At 54.2% G+C, this 16,340-nt stretch overlaps 1 long non-coding RNA gene across 2 annotated transcripts; it reads right to left on the bottom strand.

Moving 5' to 3' along the window:
• Positions 1-794: 794 nt before the first annotated feature.
• On the bottom strand, positions 795-4,647 carry LOC133098821 (uncharacterized). Of its 2 annotated transcripts, none has more exons than XR_009702250.1 (2): positions 4,301-4,647; positions 795-3,733 (listed from the first exon to the last, which is right to left on the bottom strand). It is a non-coding gene; the product is annotated as an uncharacterized LOC133098821 (long non-coding RNA). The 2 variants fall into 2 exon arrangements; XR_009702251.1 differs by lacking the exon at positions 4,301-4,647 and adding an exon at positions 4,171-4,207.
• Positions 4,648-16,340: the final 11,693 nt, after the last annotated feature.

Raw genomic sequence — 16,340 nt, 5'->3', positions numbered from 1 at the left:
GCTGCGCCTTCCCCACCCAGGACACAGCATCAACTTAGAATCACAACACATACTCCGGATTCCAAACGCTCTACTCACGCCCTGTGCGTAGCCCTGGCTTGCTTAGCACAGCAGTTACACAACTTAGCCCAAATTCTTTTATCACTCACCAAAAGGAAAAAATTTAAGCCAACGTCAAATTCTTTAGTAAAATGAGAATTATGTGCGTTAAACCCAAATCCCAGATACATTCCAGCCTCCCAAAGGCCACAAATACGTCAAATACATATTACATGTCCGTTCTATTTAGCTTGTTTCCTCCAAGCAAACAGGAATAAAGCGGTCCCCTTTTTGACAATACCATTTGGAACTATAGCCAGGTAAAATTCCAGGATGTTACGAAGTACTCCCCCACCTTGACACTGACCTTCATTGGCTTGGTGGTTTGACATCACATTCTGCGCAACCATCACACGCTCCCAGTGAGCAGAGCCCCTCCCCACCTACCAGACTACAGGCCATTCAGGATGTACCAGTTGTTTGAGGTTACCACACTCCACTCAATACCCTCAATCTGGAGCTACTTTAGTGAATCTAGGCCTAAATCTACAATATGAAGGTACGTTCAACTTCATTATGAAGGCAACTTGATACACAAACAAGATCAGCGGTGCCCACTCTTGGCAGGGCCGTGAGCCCCACACAGGCAGCTTGCTGGTGGGCACCTAACTCCACAGCCTCTTTATGAAGGCAACTTGATAGACAGACAAGATCAGGGTTGAAAAAATATAACATAGCAATACAAACAATTCTAATGAGTTTAGAACTCAAACCTTTATTCATGCTGTAAAGGGGAAGAAAAACGATTAGTAGTCACATACATGGTGTAACAAGACTGGTTCTTCCCATACAGAGCAACATAAAAGTACTTTTTCCTCCTACTTTTACAGTTTCAATTTCACAACAGCTTACCGGAACACATTTCCCCATACATGCATGACTAGTATTCTTTAAATTCCAAGGACAGTTACTGTATCATGCCCAAATCACGGGTTAAGAACTGAACTATCATGTCAACATATTTTTAAACATTAAAAAGAGAACCCAGAAAGATCCCAAGTGTCATAAATATTGGGGATTTAAAATTTTCAAAGTGAAATTCAATGGGAAGAGGGACATGATAAAAAAACCACTGGTATTACTTTATCACAAAGGATTCAGATCTTTCCCTGAATTTTCACAGACCATAATCTAGTAATAAAGCACCTCCCCATCCCCAGTTTTGCTTATTTCCCAAACAGATTTTGGTCGATAGTTTCCCCTCTAGTACGGTTATCACTTAAAAAACAAAAACATTCAAACTAAAGATACAGTGGATTACTAACTGTAACCTTAGCAAGCCTACATGGATTGTTTGCTACCAAATATTACAGTAATTTTACAGTGATCACAAAAAGTCATTAAGTTCTCCTTGTTAAAATGACGACGAAAACTAAAAACTCTTGCTGTTTCTAATACTCATCACAAAGAAAAAAAGAGATGTGCTTATAAGGCAGGAAGTAACACAAAATTCCTTTAGAAATCATTGCATTTTCACTTTGCTCAAGTTTTCAACTGCAAAACCTCAGTGAATAAAAATGTTGCAAACCCAGAAGAGTACATCTCACCATCTTAAGTGCACTCCAAAATCTCAAGCTTACTTTAAAAGCCCACAATATGGGTATTTAAAGTCTTTTCGAAGACCTCTCCCAAATACCACACACCTCCAGATAAACCACTTAAGCTTGAAAGCAGTGAAGGATGTTAACCTGCTGATGCAAGTTTCCGACACCAATCTTTCAAATCACCAATGACCAGGTCTTCAGTTACCTTTTCAGTCTTCCCCATCTTGCAGCAAAGCAAAACAATTTTGCTTTTTCTCCTGCACTTAGCAGAGTTCTAAGCATTTTAGAAAGTTTCCAAGCAACTTTTTTTTTGTGCTTCCAAGCAACAATTTAACTAGCATTAACAATTTACTATTAACTAGTATTTTCTTCGCCCATGAGCTCTATATAATTCCCCAAAGCTCTGCCTACTGATCTTTTCTCCAGAGAATTCCCTTCAACCCACATTCCCTACCACTCCCACCCTCTACAACCCACACCTAACCACAACCCTCCCCCCTTCTCCCTTTCTTCACGCCCACCCCTCCCAGCACCTGCGGCAGGCTTTTCCCTCCCCACCACCCCTCACCTCAGGGTCCTCCCATTTGAACACTAAGATTACTCTGAAATCTAATCAAGTAAAATTGAAGTTAAAAAGTACATAGAGCAAGATGAATCAAAGATCACTATGGGTACCCTGACCACTCCCTTCTTAGTAGGAATGCCCAAACTAGACCTGCCATTTCTACCACAATTTGGGCATGACCAACTCGTACCTCCAGCACAGTACAATGACCCCCTCAATTTGCCAGTTGGCTCACTTAAGTATTTGCCTAAGGCATTTCAATCTTGAACACTTTCCCAACACACAGATTATCATCACACTAAGAATTCCTCCGACCAATGCACAGGAAAGCAGGCGGGTAGATGAGAGGGTCACCGGGATCCATCTGCAACCTCCATCTACAAGGCAGCACTCATGTGTTGTGGCATCGCGTTAAAATGTTCTACAGCTTAAGAGTCCTCTGGAAGCAAGGTTCGTAGCACAGAACTAGTACAACAGGAGGCTGAATTTAGAAGATGCAGCATCTGAAAACCTCCACCCCAGAACAGGAGAGGTGCCTGCTGGCATTCACGTGCCCAGAGATCGCTGCTCCTGGATTACACGCTCAAAGCAACACATCTGCTGAAGGCCCCGGATGCATCTGCTTTGGACTTTTAAAGATTGCCCCCTCATAAGCTCATCTGAAAACCTTAAAGGATGGTCTCCTGAATGAATACAGGGCTTCCTGAGCAAGGCCTGGAAACAGGACATTGGAGAACTCCTCCTCCTCCTAAGCCTCTGGAAATTCAATCTGTAGACATCAATTTAGGCGGGCTCTCTCCTCCTCCAGGGTCTCCCCTCCTGCACTGCTACGACTCACACTGGCCAGGGGCTCCATTCTCCTGGTGCCATCAGCTCGCCATGATGAACACTATAGTAACAAACCACGGTCTATGAAGCATTTTTGTAGCTTTCAGCTGGTACCATCGCTGTGGGCCCACCCAAGGGTGCACCTTCAATCCCCACCCTCTCCACCGGCAAGCAAGACCAACCCGCCCACCCAGAGTCTCCGCTGGGGACGCCTCTCCTCCTTCAGGATTACCGACAATACCGACTCCGGCAGGGACTCCAGCAACGTTCCCGGCTTACCAGATTACCAGAAGCAACGTTTTAAGTGAAGGGGTAACCTCGAGAGAGTTAGAGGGAGGAGGAGGGGCAGAGTGAGGTCACAGAAGAGGTAAGCATGGAACCTAGAGGAAAAGTCCAAAGGGGTGCACTGCCACCTGGAAAATAAAGTGGGCGTCAATTTTGTCTGCCTACAGCTCCCGCCTGTCAGGTACACGAGGCGCCATACCAGTAACCGCTCAGGATGGCACCTGACCTCCATCACTCCCTAGACCACCCTCACACCCAGACCTGGGTTCCACCCAGCTGGGCCTGGCTGGACCCTGTCCCAGGCCGAGCCAGAATTACATACCACCCTGGGCCAGAACTGTCAGCCCCGCGAAGCTAAGTTCAGTTTCCACAACACCAGGCCTCATCCCCAGGCGGGTTCACAACCCTCTGTCTGGAAAAAAAGGGGGCTGCTGGTATTGACATGTTCAAGTTCTGCCCTCCCTGCCCATCTGCGTCCCTGTACCCCACTGCCTTCCTTCCTGCTCATTTTCAGGGCGTCGACTGCCCAAGTGTGCCTCCAGCAAGGGCCGCGAGACCATCAGCCTCCTCCTCCTGTCTCTCTGCCTTCCTCCTTCCATACAAACCAGGGCACTGGGGGCCGCTCAGCCTACACAGGAGCGGCGCCCTCCTGGAGGTCAGGCTCCCCTTCTCCAGCAGGCAGCTGCGACAGCCAGGCCTGGGGTGTTGTCCTCCCCCCGGGTTACTGTGGGCACTTCCGACGCAGCTCTTCCCCGCACAGTTCCCCCAACATCTAGTCTCCCCTTTAACCTTCCTTCTCCTGGCACCCCCCACCCCCCCAGTCCCATCTAACTCTGCCATCTCCCCCACCTGTCCCCTGAGACCCTAAACTGGCCACCTCCTCCCCCAAAACTACACCCAGCCCCACCCCGGCCCTCCCTGTCGCTAACTCCTGCTGGACGGGCCACAACTTTTGCTTTTATAGGCTGGGCCGCGTTACCCGGGGCATTGCTCAACGGGACGACTCCTCCACTGCCACCGGAAAAAAAGTCCCTCCCCGACCCTGGCCAAGGAGACGATTCGGGGCGGCTCCCGTTCTTCCGGGGTGTCCACCTTCTCGGATTCTCCCCCACTCTCCTTAGCAAGTGCTTCCTGAGATCGACGACAGATGTCAAGGTCACTTGGGGAGGCGGATTCCAACGGGGAGGGGGGGGGTAAGTCCTCTTTTCGGCCGGTGATGGTGCCAGGGGTGGGGAGGCATCCCGGTCCTGGAGAGGGGGGGCTAGATGGCGGAGGCGGGCTGGGGCGGTTCTCTCGAGTCGAAGGGAACTTCTGGGGTCGCCTCAGGTCACCCCGCCCAGAAGCAGCCCGAAAGAAGGGCCGGCAGAGCGTCTGGAAAATTCCAGGCGGCGGCGGAGGGATCTCTGCAGAGGGCGCATCACTCCCCGCGGCGGGGTGGGGGTGGGGTGGAGGCGCGTGACTCCTCGGGCGTCGGCTGGGCCTCGTGAGCGCCTGTGATGTCAGTGCTGAGGCGCGCCGGTTGCGGTGGGGCGTGGGGGTGGGGGTGGGGGTGGGGGTGGGGGTGGGGGTGGGGCGGCCCGGGGCGGCCCGGGGCGGCCCGAGCTCCGCGGGGCTGGATCCAGGGACATTCCTACGGGGAGCCGCACCCGTAACTGTGCGTAGTGTCTCTGGTTAAGAAAACTTGCTGTGATTTTTAATTTTAAAACTTAATTAAAAAGTTAAGCCCCAGGCTTCCCTGGTGGCGCAGTGGTTAAGAATCCGCCTGCCAGTGCAGGGGACACGGGTTCGAGCCCTGATCCGGGAAGATCCCACATGCTGCGGAGCAACTAAGCCTGTGCACCACAACTACTGAGCCCACCTGCCACAACTACTGAAGCCCACGCGCCTAGGGCCTATGTTCCGCAACAAGAGAAGCCACCGCAATGAGAAGCCTGCACACCGCAGCGCAGAGTAGCCCCTGCTCGCCGCAACTAGAGAAAGCCCGTGTGCAGCAACCAAGACCCAACGCATCCAAAAATAAATTAAAAAAAAAAGTTAAGCCACCGCGTTGCTGCTTGGTAGCTTGAGGGGCGTCTGTCCTGGCTTTGTTATTCTTTGTTACCAGGGGCTTGGAGGCTTTAAGTATTTCCTCAGAAAAGTCCCTGCTGGGTAAGAATACTTGATGATTATTCATTACGTATTAAATGGGAAAAGGCAGATGCAAGGCAGTGAAAAGCAAGATCTTGTTTGTGCAGAAAACAATACGTGTAATCGCGTGGTGGCAACAAGGCCGAAAGAGTATAGATATTCAACCTGCTTTCCTTTTGGATTGGGAGGTGGGGAAAAAGGACATTTGGGGGGAAAAACTAGTTGATCCAGGTCAGTTTACAGCCTGTGATGGTCCTCAGGGAGCCCGTCTGGTGGCTGCTGGGGGCACTGTTCGCTGGCTGCCCACGTGGAGCAGGCCTCCAACCTGGGTCTCCCAAAGCGGAGGCAAAAGCAAACCGGTGAGCTCTTGTCCCCTCCACCAAGGCGACCCATTTTGAAATGGGTCGTTGGCGTCTCCCTTGCCAGTGTGGGACCAGAGGGAGGAGGAGCCACAGCCCCAGACCCCCCCGGGGCCTCCTCTCAGCCCTGGCCCCCTGCGCACAGCTGGAAGGACAGTGGTGCCGAACAACTGAGAAGGGCTTGTCTCCTCGCAGGATAACCACCCACACCCCAAACAAACCCGCCTGTGACAACAGGCTCCCTTGGCAGCAAGGGGGAAACTGGGGCAGGTTTTTTCCCCTGCCTCTACGAGATGGCATCTGCAGGCAGGGCCGGGCCCAGCTGGGGCACCCTCCCTGAGTCCTTGGAAAACTGGTGACTCTCCTGTGACCCTTGTCACAGAACGTCGAGTACGTGGCAAGCCCAGGATTGTTCACAGGGCTGCTCAGCTGCCCTCTCCTGCCAGGGAAAGATTCTGGCAGCTCACTTTTCCCCAAGATCTGCCTCATCCGTCTTGTACTGGCAACATTGCTAGGGGTGGGGAAGACTTGGCCTGAAAGAACAGTGTGGAAAGAGGGAATTGCTTGTCAGAGTGTTCTAGAAAGGCCGGGAGGTGTGTGTAATATCAAGCAAGTGCCTTCTCTGCTGTGTCACTGTGCCAGACTGTGGGCTCAGCACTTTATTTATCTACACGGCGGCGCCTGAGAGGAGCTGGTCGTTGCTGTGTGTCAGCTTCCCAGGCCCAACTTGATGTCTCAGCTTGCTGTTCTCTACCTGGTCTAATAACCTTCCGCATTCACACATATTATTCCCAAATTCCAGAAGCAAACTATCTTAGATTTAGAGCAGGAGTAAGTGGAATTAGCAACACACAAAGCATTAGGATACTACAAAGCTTAGGAGTCCCAACACAAAAGGAACTAAGGCCCTGCTTTGTGCCCTTGTGTCTGGAGGGGCCCGACTCCATTTTCAAGGACAAAATGGCACAGTTTCAGCGGGTCCTGGTTTCAGTTTCTCCTGGCCTCGGAGTTCTTTGGAGATGGAATGTGTTTGAGGAGAGATGAGGGTAGAAAACCACACAGGGACCTCTCTGTCCTGCCTGAAGGGGCCAAGGCAGTACTCACAGTAAGGTGGATAAATGTGGGGCTTGGGTTCTGCCTCTTCCTCTGCAAATGGGGCTAAAAATACATCCACCCTGACGGGGAGGGCAGGGCAGCCAGTGCGTCAGCAGATTTTTCTAGATCAAAACAAGCTGTTCCGGTAAACAGCAGTAAACAAGAGGACCTTGGTTCCCTGGGTGGGGCTGGGTGGTGACAGGTCTGCCCCACCCAGGTGGGTGGCAGAAGCCTGCTCGTTCCTGGGCAGCCTACTTAAGGGCTCAGGGTTGGAGGGGTAAGGAGGAGAGGAAGGACCCCTTGGGCAACATCCAGATTTCAGGGTCAGGACCCAGGCTCCAAGCCTTTTCTCACAGCCATGGTCACCTCCCATTCTTGTTCTGAAGCTAGCTCAGCTCTGTTGTTTCCGAACTCACATCAGCCCGAGAAAGGACCCAGGAGACAGAAGAAGAGGGGTGAGGGACTTCCCTGGCGGTCCGGTGGTTAGGACTCTGTACTTCCACAGAAGGGGGCACGGGTTCAATCCATGGTCAGGAAACCAAGACCCCATAAGCTGCACAGCACAACCAAAAAAAAAAAAGGAAGAGTGAGAAAGAGGTGATACTTCAAGTTCAAGATGGGTAGAAGGATGACAGTATTGCTGCTGCCACTAGAGAATGTGCCAGAGCCCTGCCGCCATCCCCACAGGTCCAGTTCCAGAACCGTGGCCTCCTGGATCACCTTGGGCTCTCCACTCACAGGAGACTCTTGTCTGAAGCCTTTTCCTTCTGAGCCCTGAGGCCCCTGGTTTCAGGGCCTGGGTGAGCCTGGGTGAGGAACTGCATAGTCACCGCGTGCTGGCTGAGAGCCCTTCCTGCCTTGGCTCACCTCACAGCAGCCCAGCAGGAACAACAAACAGGAACTCCCTGCCCAGCGCCCACTGGCCTCTCCTGCCTTGGCAGGAAGCAGGGCCTCAGCCTGGGCTCTGGCCAGGTCCCCCCACCCCACCTTGCAGCATGACCCTGGCAGGCCCTTAACCTCCCCCAGCGTGCTTTCCTTGTTGTTCTCACTTCATAATTCTGATGAATACTGATCTGCCTGAAAGCGCTTCACCCAGTGGCCTCCTGGCCCAGCCCCCCCTCAGCTCCTTCTGGCCTCTGCTCAGAGGTCACCTTCTCATTGAGCCCCCCCAATCCTGCCCAACTGGGACTTGAGCTCAAGTGAGGGGTTTCTGTCTGTTTTGTCCTCCCCCGGATCTCTGTGTCCAGCAGTCCCTGAAATGGCCCTGGCATGGAGCAGACCTCCATCAATGTGTTGACCAAACAATTATCAATATTACAGTAAAGGTCACTATCCACTGTGAGGCTCTCAGTAAATATTTGTGATGTTTCTGGACTGATTGAAGGAAGGAAATGAGTTCTCAGGTCAGCAGCAGGCCCACAAACTCAATGACAGGCCCAGATCTGGGGGCCTGTCCAGCCCTGGACTCCCAGGTCTGGAGAGGAGGAGAAAGGGGAGGCGCTGCTCCCTGTGGCCTGGGCCCAGCAGCTCACACGAAGTGTCTGGCGCAGCTAAAAAAACCAGGGGAGCGTCTCTCGGCCGACGCTGGCAGGAGGCATTCGAGGGAGAGGGCGTCAGGGTGGATACTCCCCAGGCCCTGGTTTATAAAGCAGAGGAGGAAGTGGGCCAGCCCACCTGCATTTCATGCTCTCATTTTTGGGGTCCATGTGTGTCAAAAGGAGAGGGGAGGAGCAGTGAGGGTATCCTGAGTTAGGAGAGGGCTTCTCACACATGTGACCCATGCCTCCTCTGGGGGTCGCAGGGCCTGTGGGCTCTGGGTTCCTGAAGCCCTTACCTAGTCACTGCTGCAGCTCCAACCGCGAGCCCCCCTGCGCTTAGGGCCAGGCCTCGGGCCTCGGGCCTTGCCTCCAGGAAATCACTTTGATGGTGTCAGTCTCCTGCATCTGGTCTTTGGGACTCCCTGCCCCGTACAAGGGCATCAGGCCCTTGGTGCCCCAGCCCTCCTACCCCACCCCCCTTGTCCCTGAGCCTTGTCCCAGCTGGCCTCCTGCCTGGAGCTCACACTGCCCTCCTGCCAGCACCTTCACTGTCTCATGGTCACCTCCCTGTGTCCTGAAGCCCCTGCCCCTACGTGCGCACCGGACCCACTTATCCCCCTCCACCACCCGAGCGCTTGTGTCCTCACTCCCCAGCCCCCCGCCCCTAGCCGAGGGAAGGCCTGTGGAATGAGGGAGCTGGTCCCACAAGCGTTGCCCCACCAGTGGCCCCCAGACCTCCTTGGCCAGCCTCCCTGTTGCAGACTAAGCAGGCCCCAGCTTTTGTAGGCCCCACCCTTCGGCCTGCGTCCATCTTGCCGGCCTCGCCCCAAGCCCTACCCATCAGGAATCCCGGCCACAGCTCCTCTGGCTGAGGAGCCCGGTGGTGCTGACGTGCGCCACCTCCCACGCCTAAGGCTGCACAGCCCCCCAGGAAACACTCTCTGTCTCCTGGGCCCGCCTGCCTCCCCCACTGCCGGGGCCCGCTTCCGCTGCATCCGCGTGGATGGAAACGTCTTCATGCCCGAGCCTGTTTCTCCGCCACGTGACCCCACTGGAGCGCTGGTTGTTCAGACTGGCCTTGAACCTCTGAAGGAGACTTTTCTGTTCTGACTCCCCTTGGCCTGCCTGAGTGGCATCCGCGAGAGATGTGTGTGTGGTGCCGTGGCTTCTGTGGGCAGAGCGAACCCCTCCGAGTGGTCCTTCTGCCCCTGGAGGCTGCTGACCTTAATGCTCGGAGGGAGGCCTGTGCTCTTACTGACCCAGAGAGTCAGCAGTCATGGCCCACCCGGCAAATGCAAAGGTCAAATGGGCAGGGGACACAGAAATCCTGGGAAGAGCTGGGACTATTATTCTCCCACTTGCAAATTATACCTTTGACAAGTAGTTTAGAATAGCTGGAGAGGACTTCCCTGGTGGCGCAGTGGTTGAGAATCCGCCTGCCAATGCAGGGGACACGGGTTCGAGTCCTGGTCCAGGAAGATCCCACATGTCACGGAGCAACTAAGCCCGTGTGCCACAACTACTGAGCCTGCGCTCTAGAGCCCAAGAGCCACAACTGCTGAGCCCACGCGCCACAACTACTGAAGCCCGCGCACCTAGAGCCCGTGCTCCGCAACAAGAGAGGCCACCGCAATGAGAAGCACGCATACCACAACGAAGAGTAGCCCCCGCTCACGCAACTAGAGAAAGCCCGTGCGCACGTGCAGCAATGAAGACCCAACGCAGCCAAAAATAAATAAATAAATAATTTTAAATAAAATAAAATAAAACAGCTGAAGAACTCAGTATGGGTGGGGGAGGGGAGGAGGTGCTGAGAGAGGGCGGGACTGCTGGGAAGCGGGGCGCCTGGCGGGCAGGGGCTTGGGACAGTCAGCTCCTGTGGGCAAGCGGTGGAGCCGGGTGGGGGGGGGGAGATGACTAGCCCCAGGGTGTGCCCACCCCACTTCCCGGATTCCCCCATATAGCCCTTGTTTTAAATATTTTGACTCGATTTTCATTTCACAAAAAACCAAAAAAAAATTCCAAAGCAGAATCTGTTTTTGGGACATGCATCCTGATCTTTGGAAAATGGGGTCCCCTCACCAACTGGAGACCACAGGGGGAAAACCCTCTTTCTGGTGCTCTTGGAGGTCTAGGAACCCCGATCATGGACCAGAGGAAGGTGGCAGCCAGGGGTCCCACTCTGAGAGGGGGTGGGCATGCAGCGCCAGACCCAAGGACCCCAGATTCTGCCCTGGGTTCCAGGCTGTGTAGATCTGGACAGGAAGTGCAGGCTCCACCTCTGCAGCTGGGCTGGAGGAGGAAAGGGCGGGCTCAACTGCCCCCTGCCGGCCACAGCTGGACCAGCACCCTACAGACAGTGACCGTGGCCAACTCCCCTCCAAACACCACCCCCCAACCCTCCGCCCGGAATTGTCAACTGGTGGGGGCCAGAAAAGCAGGGGACCTGGGGCACCAGACTTACTGCCTAAAACTGAAGTTCTGACCCAGGCCCGGCCCCAACACCCCAGTTCTGGGTGATGTTGGGTAGCCTGCCTGTCTTCTCTGAAATGGGCTGATTTGGGCAGGGAGAAAGGGCCAGGTGGCTCTAAGGCATCCTTCTGGCCTGGAAGAAGGAGGAGCAGTGAGAATCTGTCCTTCCTTGGCTCAGAGCTTTCAGTGTCCGTCAGCATCAAGGTCACAGCCAGGCTTTGCTTGGCTCCACTGCCCTGCCCCCTTACCTTCTCACTTTGCTCCACTTGTCTCTATCCTACTGAACCTTTCAGGCCCCCTCCTCCAGGAAGCCTTCCCTGATCACTGACTGCCACCCCATCTGTGGTCTGTTCCCTTTGTCTTGTGTTGGGTGTGGCCGGCTCATCTATCAGGGCTATCATGTATGTGCAAAGTGGCTTGATTTCCTGGTCCTTTGTGTTCCCATCCCCAGTGTCCCCTGAAAAGCTGACTGAACTCTGAGCTGACATCCTCTTGGGCAACTTGGTCATTAATTCTGCAACTCCCTGTGCAAGGGCATGTAGAATCCTTGTCACTCACTAACACATGTCAGACTTCCCTGGCACGGTCACTCCAGCCCACTCCTTCCCAGCTTTATATGATCTTGTCTCTTGAGCCTTATATCTTTTCAGATTGAGCATGTAAGCTTCCTTGGTTGCCCAGCTGTAGCCTTTCTGAATCGAGTAGGGCCTCTGGCCTCCTGTGGATCTCTCCATGTGTCAGCATGCTGCTGGGCCACTGCAGCTCAAAGCAGGAAGCCCTCCTCCTGTGGATGGATCTGAACTGGCCTCCTGGTGAGCTGCAGTGTGGCCAGGGCTGCCTGTACCCAGCTAGCCCAGAGAGGCCAGAAATGGGAAGGCATACAGGAGTGTCCCAGAGGCTGTAAGTGGTGGAGGATGACCCAGAAATGCCCCAGCCTCAGAAGGGACAATGGGATTGCCTGTGTTGATTGTCCTAGTGATCTCTGCTACCTGAAAAGTTAGGGGGTGTCTGGGGGCCGGGAAGACCCTGTCCCACTGCCCCAACCTCCATGGGCAGCCTTGGCTGGGCCTCTTCTGGTCTGGGGGGCCACTGGAGCCAGGTGCTGGCTAAGCCAAGCTGTATGTGCCAGGCTGGCTGGGGTAGGCCACTACTGCTTCTCAAAAGCCCCAAAGAAGACCAAGACAATAAACCATTAGGGTGGTATTTTGGATTGAATTGTATCCTCCCCACCAAAAAAAAAAAAAAGTTGAAGTCCTAACCCTCAGGACCTCAGACTATGACCTGAGTTGGAAATAGGGTCCTTGCAGATGTAGTTAAGACAAAGTAGAGTAAGGTGGGCCCCTGATCCAACATGACTGGCATCCTTATAAGAAGAGGAGATTATGACACAGACACACACAGAGGGAAGACCATGTGATGACACAGGGAGAAGACGGCCATCTGCAAGCCAAGGAGAGAGGCCTCAGAAGGAATCAACCCTGCCGACACCTTGATCTCGGACTTCTAGCCCCAAAGACAGAAAATAGATTTCTGTTCACGCGGTCTGTGGTGCTTTATTACAGCAGCCCAGCAAACTAATACGATACCCCCCAACCCCCAAAAGACAGACACACCCCGCGTGAAGACGGACACACAGGGAGGAGCCATGTGATGATGAAGGCAGAGATTGGATTTATGCAGCTGCAAGCCAAGGAAGGCCAAAGATTGCCAGCAAAGCGCCAGAAGCTTGGAAGGAACAAGGAAGGATTCCCCTACAGCTTTCAGAGGGAGCGTGGCCCTGCCAACCAACATCTTTGCTTTGCACTTGTAGCCTCCAGAACCTGAGACAATAAATGTCTTGTTCTCAGCCCCCAGTTTGAGGTGCTTTGTCATGGCAGCTCCAGGAAACTCATGTAGGAGGGAACGAAGGGTGCATGAAAATGAGCCCTGGCGCGAGGCGGGTCTTAAGGGATCAGTGACTGAATGAACTTGACAGAATCACACACAGAGGCAGCCATGCAGGCCGCAGATGCTTTCACGTCTGTCACCCAATGTCACCCACAACCTTGGAAAGCAGGGGTGATTGTCTCCATTTCACAGATGAAGAAACTGAGGTCAGAGAGCTGACCTGTGGCCCCACAACGGTGGGAGGGGCTGCTGACCCTGCGGACCACTTTCCCCGCCTCTGGAAACCAGGTGCCTGCCTCTCATTTGCACATGTGTGAGAGCACCGCACTCTGCCCTTGGGGGGTGGGAGAAGAAACCATTAGACAGGCATCATACCTCTGCCACTAGCCTGAAGAAGTAGGTAGTGCCACCCCGGTGTAGAGATGAGGGAATGGAGGCCCAGAAACGTGATGTAACTCACCAAAGGCTGCACAGCAGGGACAGAGGAGACAACAATAAATAGGGTGACTGAGTGACCAGTCTGTTCCCAGGGGAGGACAGCCGTCCAGTCTCACAGGCCAGGGTGAAAGGAATGGGCTGGGTGTGCTGAGAAGCCAAGATGGGGAGGCAGTTGGAGAGCAAAGGCCCAGAGCGGGGAGATTGCAGGGCATGTTCTAGAAACAAGTGGAGCCAGTGTGTCTGGTGGGCAGGGACCAATCCAGGACTTGTACGGCCTGAAGCTTAAATAATTTTAGGGGGCCTTCCCTGGTGGCGCAGTGGTTGAGAATCTGCCTGCCAGTGCAGGGGACACGGGTTCGAGCCCTGGTCTGGGAAGATCCCACATGCCGCGGAGCAACAAGGCCCGTGAGCCACAACTACTGAGCCTGCGCGTCTGGAGCCTGTGCTCCGCAACAAGAGAGGCCACGATAGTGAGAGGCCCGCACACCGTGATGAAGAGTGGCCCCCGCTTGCTGCAACTAGAGAAAGCCCTCGCACAGAAACGAAGACCCAGCACAGCCAAAAATAAATTAAAAAAAATATATATATATATATATATTTAAAAAAATAATAATTATTATTTTAGGGGCCCCCTTTAAAAAAAATAATTATTTAGGGAATTCCCTGGCAGTCCAGTGGTTAGGATTCAGCGCTTTCACTGCCAGGCGCCCGGGTTCAATCCCTGGTCAGGGAACTAAGATCCCACAAGCCACTTGGCGTGGCCAAAAAAAAAAAAAATTATTTAAATCCTACTTTTTCAAAAATTTTACAAAACCATAGAACACACTGCTAGGCCCTCCCAGGGACTCAGAAGGGACTCCTGCCAAAGAAAGGGCCCTGAAGCTTGAACTTCATTCAGTCCAGGTGACTCAGCCCCAGGCAGGCCCGTGTCTGTGTGCAGAGGGTGGGGGAGGGAGGCCCGGAGTTGATGCTGCTGCCCTCACTGTTCTGTCCACATTGCTGAGCACCCGCTGCGACGGAGCCTGGATTTGGGCCAGTGCTGCCTCGTGGGGATGGGTAAACCAGGGCCCGACCTTGGTGCCCATGGGGAGGCAGTGGGAAAACGCCCCACCTGCATGGAAGGGAGGGGGCAGAGCGCGTCACAGACCAGGAAGCTGACTCCCAGGGGACCTTGCAGGACCCACCCTGCTGGCCACGCAGAGCCAGTTTGCCCACCAGGATCTGGTTCCCAGCGGGGCTCCCTGCCCTGTCCCCTTTGGCCATCTCACGGGTGCATGGAATTGGGATCATGGGCTCCCGGCCCTCAGAGAACCAAGAGGCCTCTCCATCTTCGCGTGTGCACGTCCCCCTCCAGGACACAAGGCGGGGTCTCCAGGGGTTGGCCGGTCTCTCTCCAGCTGCACCTGGAGCAATGGCCGTGGCCGGCACGCCAGGAGCAGTGAAGGCTGAACTGAGCCTAGGAGAAGGGGGCGGGGCAGGGGAACGACAAGCACAGTGAGGTGGTCTGGGTGGGCAGTGCCCCCCTTCTCTCCTTCTGCCAGCCTGGTGGGCACAGGAGAGCACCAAGGCCCTTCTGTGGAGGAGAGCCCGCTGGTGACTGAAATGGTGTGCACCTGTGGGGTGGGAGAGACACGTTCTGAGTTTATGCCCATGAAACACCTGCAGAACTAGGGGGAGACTGGGCGGTGGTCCTGGGGAGGAGGCCTGGGCGGAGCTAGCCACAGAGAGGCCAGCCTGGAGCAGAAGTGCCTCCACGGCCCTGGGAGGGGGTCCCTGAGTCTGCTGAGCCTTCGCACAGACTGGCAGCCGCTCCTTCTCACCTGACAACCAGGCCACAGCGCAGGGAGGCCTTGTCAGAGCCGGGCAGAGAAGAGGCAAGCATCGCTGCCTGGAGCACAAAGCAGGGGGGCCCATGGCAGAGAAGGTGGTGTGGTGGACAGAAAAAGGCCCCCCAAGATGTCTGCGTCCTAACCCCGGACCCTATGAATGTTAGGTTACATGACTGGCTTTGAAGATGTTGGAAGGGGCCACGAGCAAAGGAAATGGATTCTCCGCGCAGCCTCCAGAAGGAATGCAGCCCTGCCGACACCTTGATCTCAGCCCAGGGAGACTCATTTCAGACTATGACGTCCAGAACTGTGAGATCCTGAATGTGGGTTGTTTTATTTTTATTTATTTATTTACTTTTTTGGCCACAGCAGATGGCTTGTGGGATCTTACTTCCCTGACCGGGGATAGAACCCCAGCCCTCGGCAGTGAAAGCATGGAGTCCTAATCACTGGACCACCAGGGAATTTCGTGTGTGTTGTTTTACTTATTTTTTAAAATATTTATTTATTTATTTTTTTGATGTGGACCATTTTAAAAGTCTTTATTGAATTTACTACAACATTGCCTCTGTTTTATGTTTTGGCTTCCCAGCCATGAGGCATGTGGGATCCCAGCTCCCCAACCAGGGATCGAACCCACACCCCATGCATTGGAAGGGGAAGTCTCAACCACTAGACTGCCAGGGAAGTCCCCACTGTGTGTTGTTTTAGAAGACCATGGTTGGGAATTCCCTGGCGGTCCAGTGGTTAGGACTCGGAGCTTTCACTGCTGTGGACCCGGGTTCAATCCCTGGTCAGGGAACTAAGATCCCGCAAGCGGCCAAAAAAATAAAATAAAAGGTCGTGGTCATTTGCTACACCAGCCCTAGGAAACTAGCGCAGGTGGCGAGGGCAGAGGGGCCTGGGTGAGAGGAAGGGCTCCAGGCCTGCCAGGCCCCAGGCAGTCGGCGCTCCCTTCCCCACCACAGCGGGGGTGTGTGTGCCATCGGCAGGGCCTGGCCTCTCAGGTGGATCCCGTTCTCCCACCCAGCTTTCCAGATACAGGACTTTTAGAGATGATGAAAATAGCTAATGCCTATCGAGTGCCTGTCAACACCAGACCCTGAAGCACCCCAAAAACCCTAGGAGGTGGGTACTAGTATCATTCCCATCAAGAAGAAAAGGCTCAAGATGCCTCATGTAAGTGCCCACGAGCGTGGTGTCCTGCTGCCCATGCCACGCAGAGGACCCCATTCACTGTCACAGACGCCCAAGGGGAGGGGCCCTAGTCCTGG

This window comes from Eubalaena glacialis, chromosome 10, assembly GCF_028564815.1.
Source record: "Eubalaena glacialis isolate mEubGla1 chromosome 10, mEubGla1.1.hap2.+ XY, whole genome shotgun sequence".
Taxonomy (NCBI): Eukaryota; Metazoa; Chordata; class Mammalia; order Artiodactyla; family Balaenidae; genus Eubalaena; species Eubalaena glacialis.
This window is presented reverse-complemented; position numbering and strand designations above follow the sequence as displayed.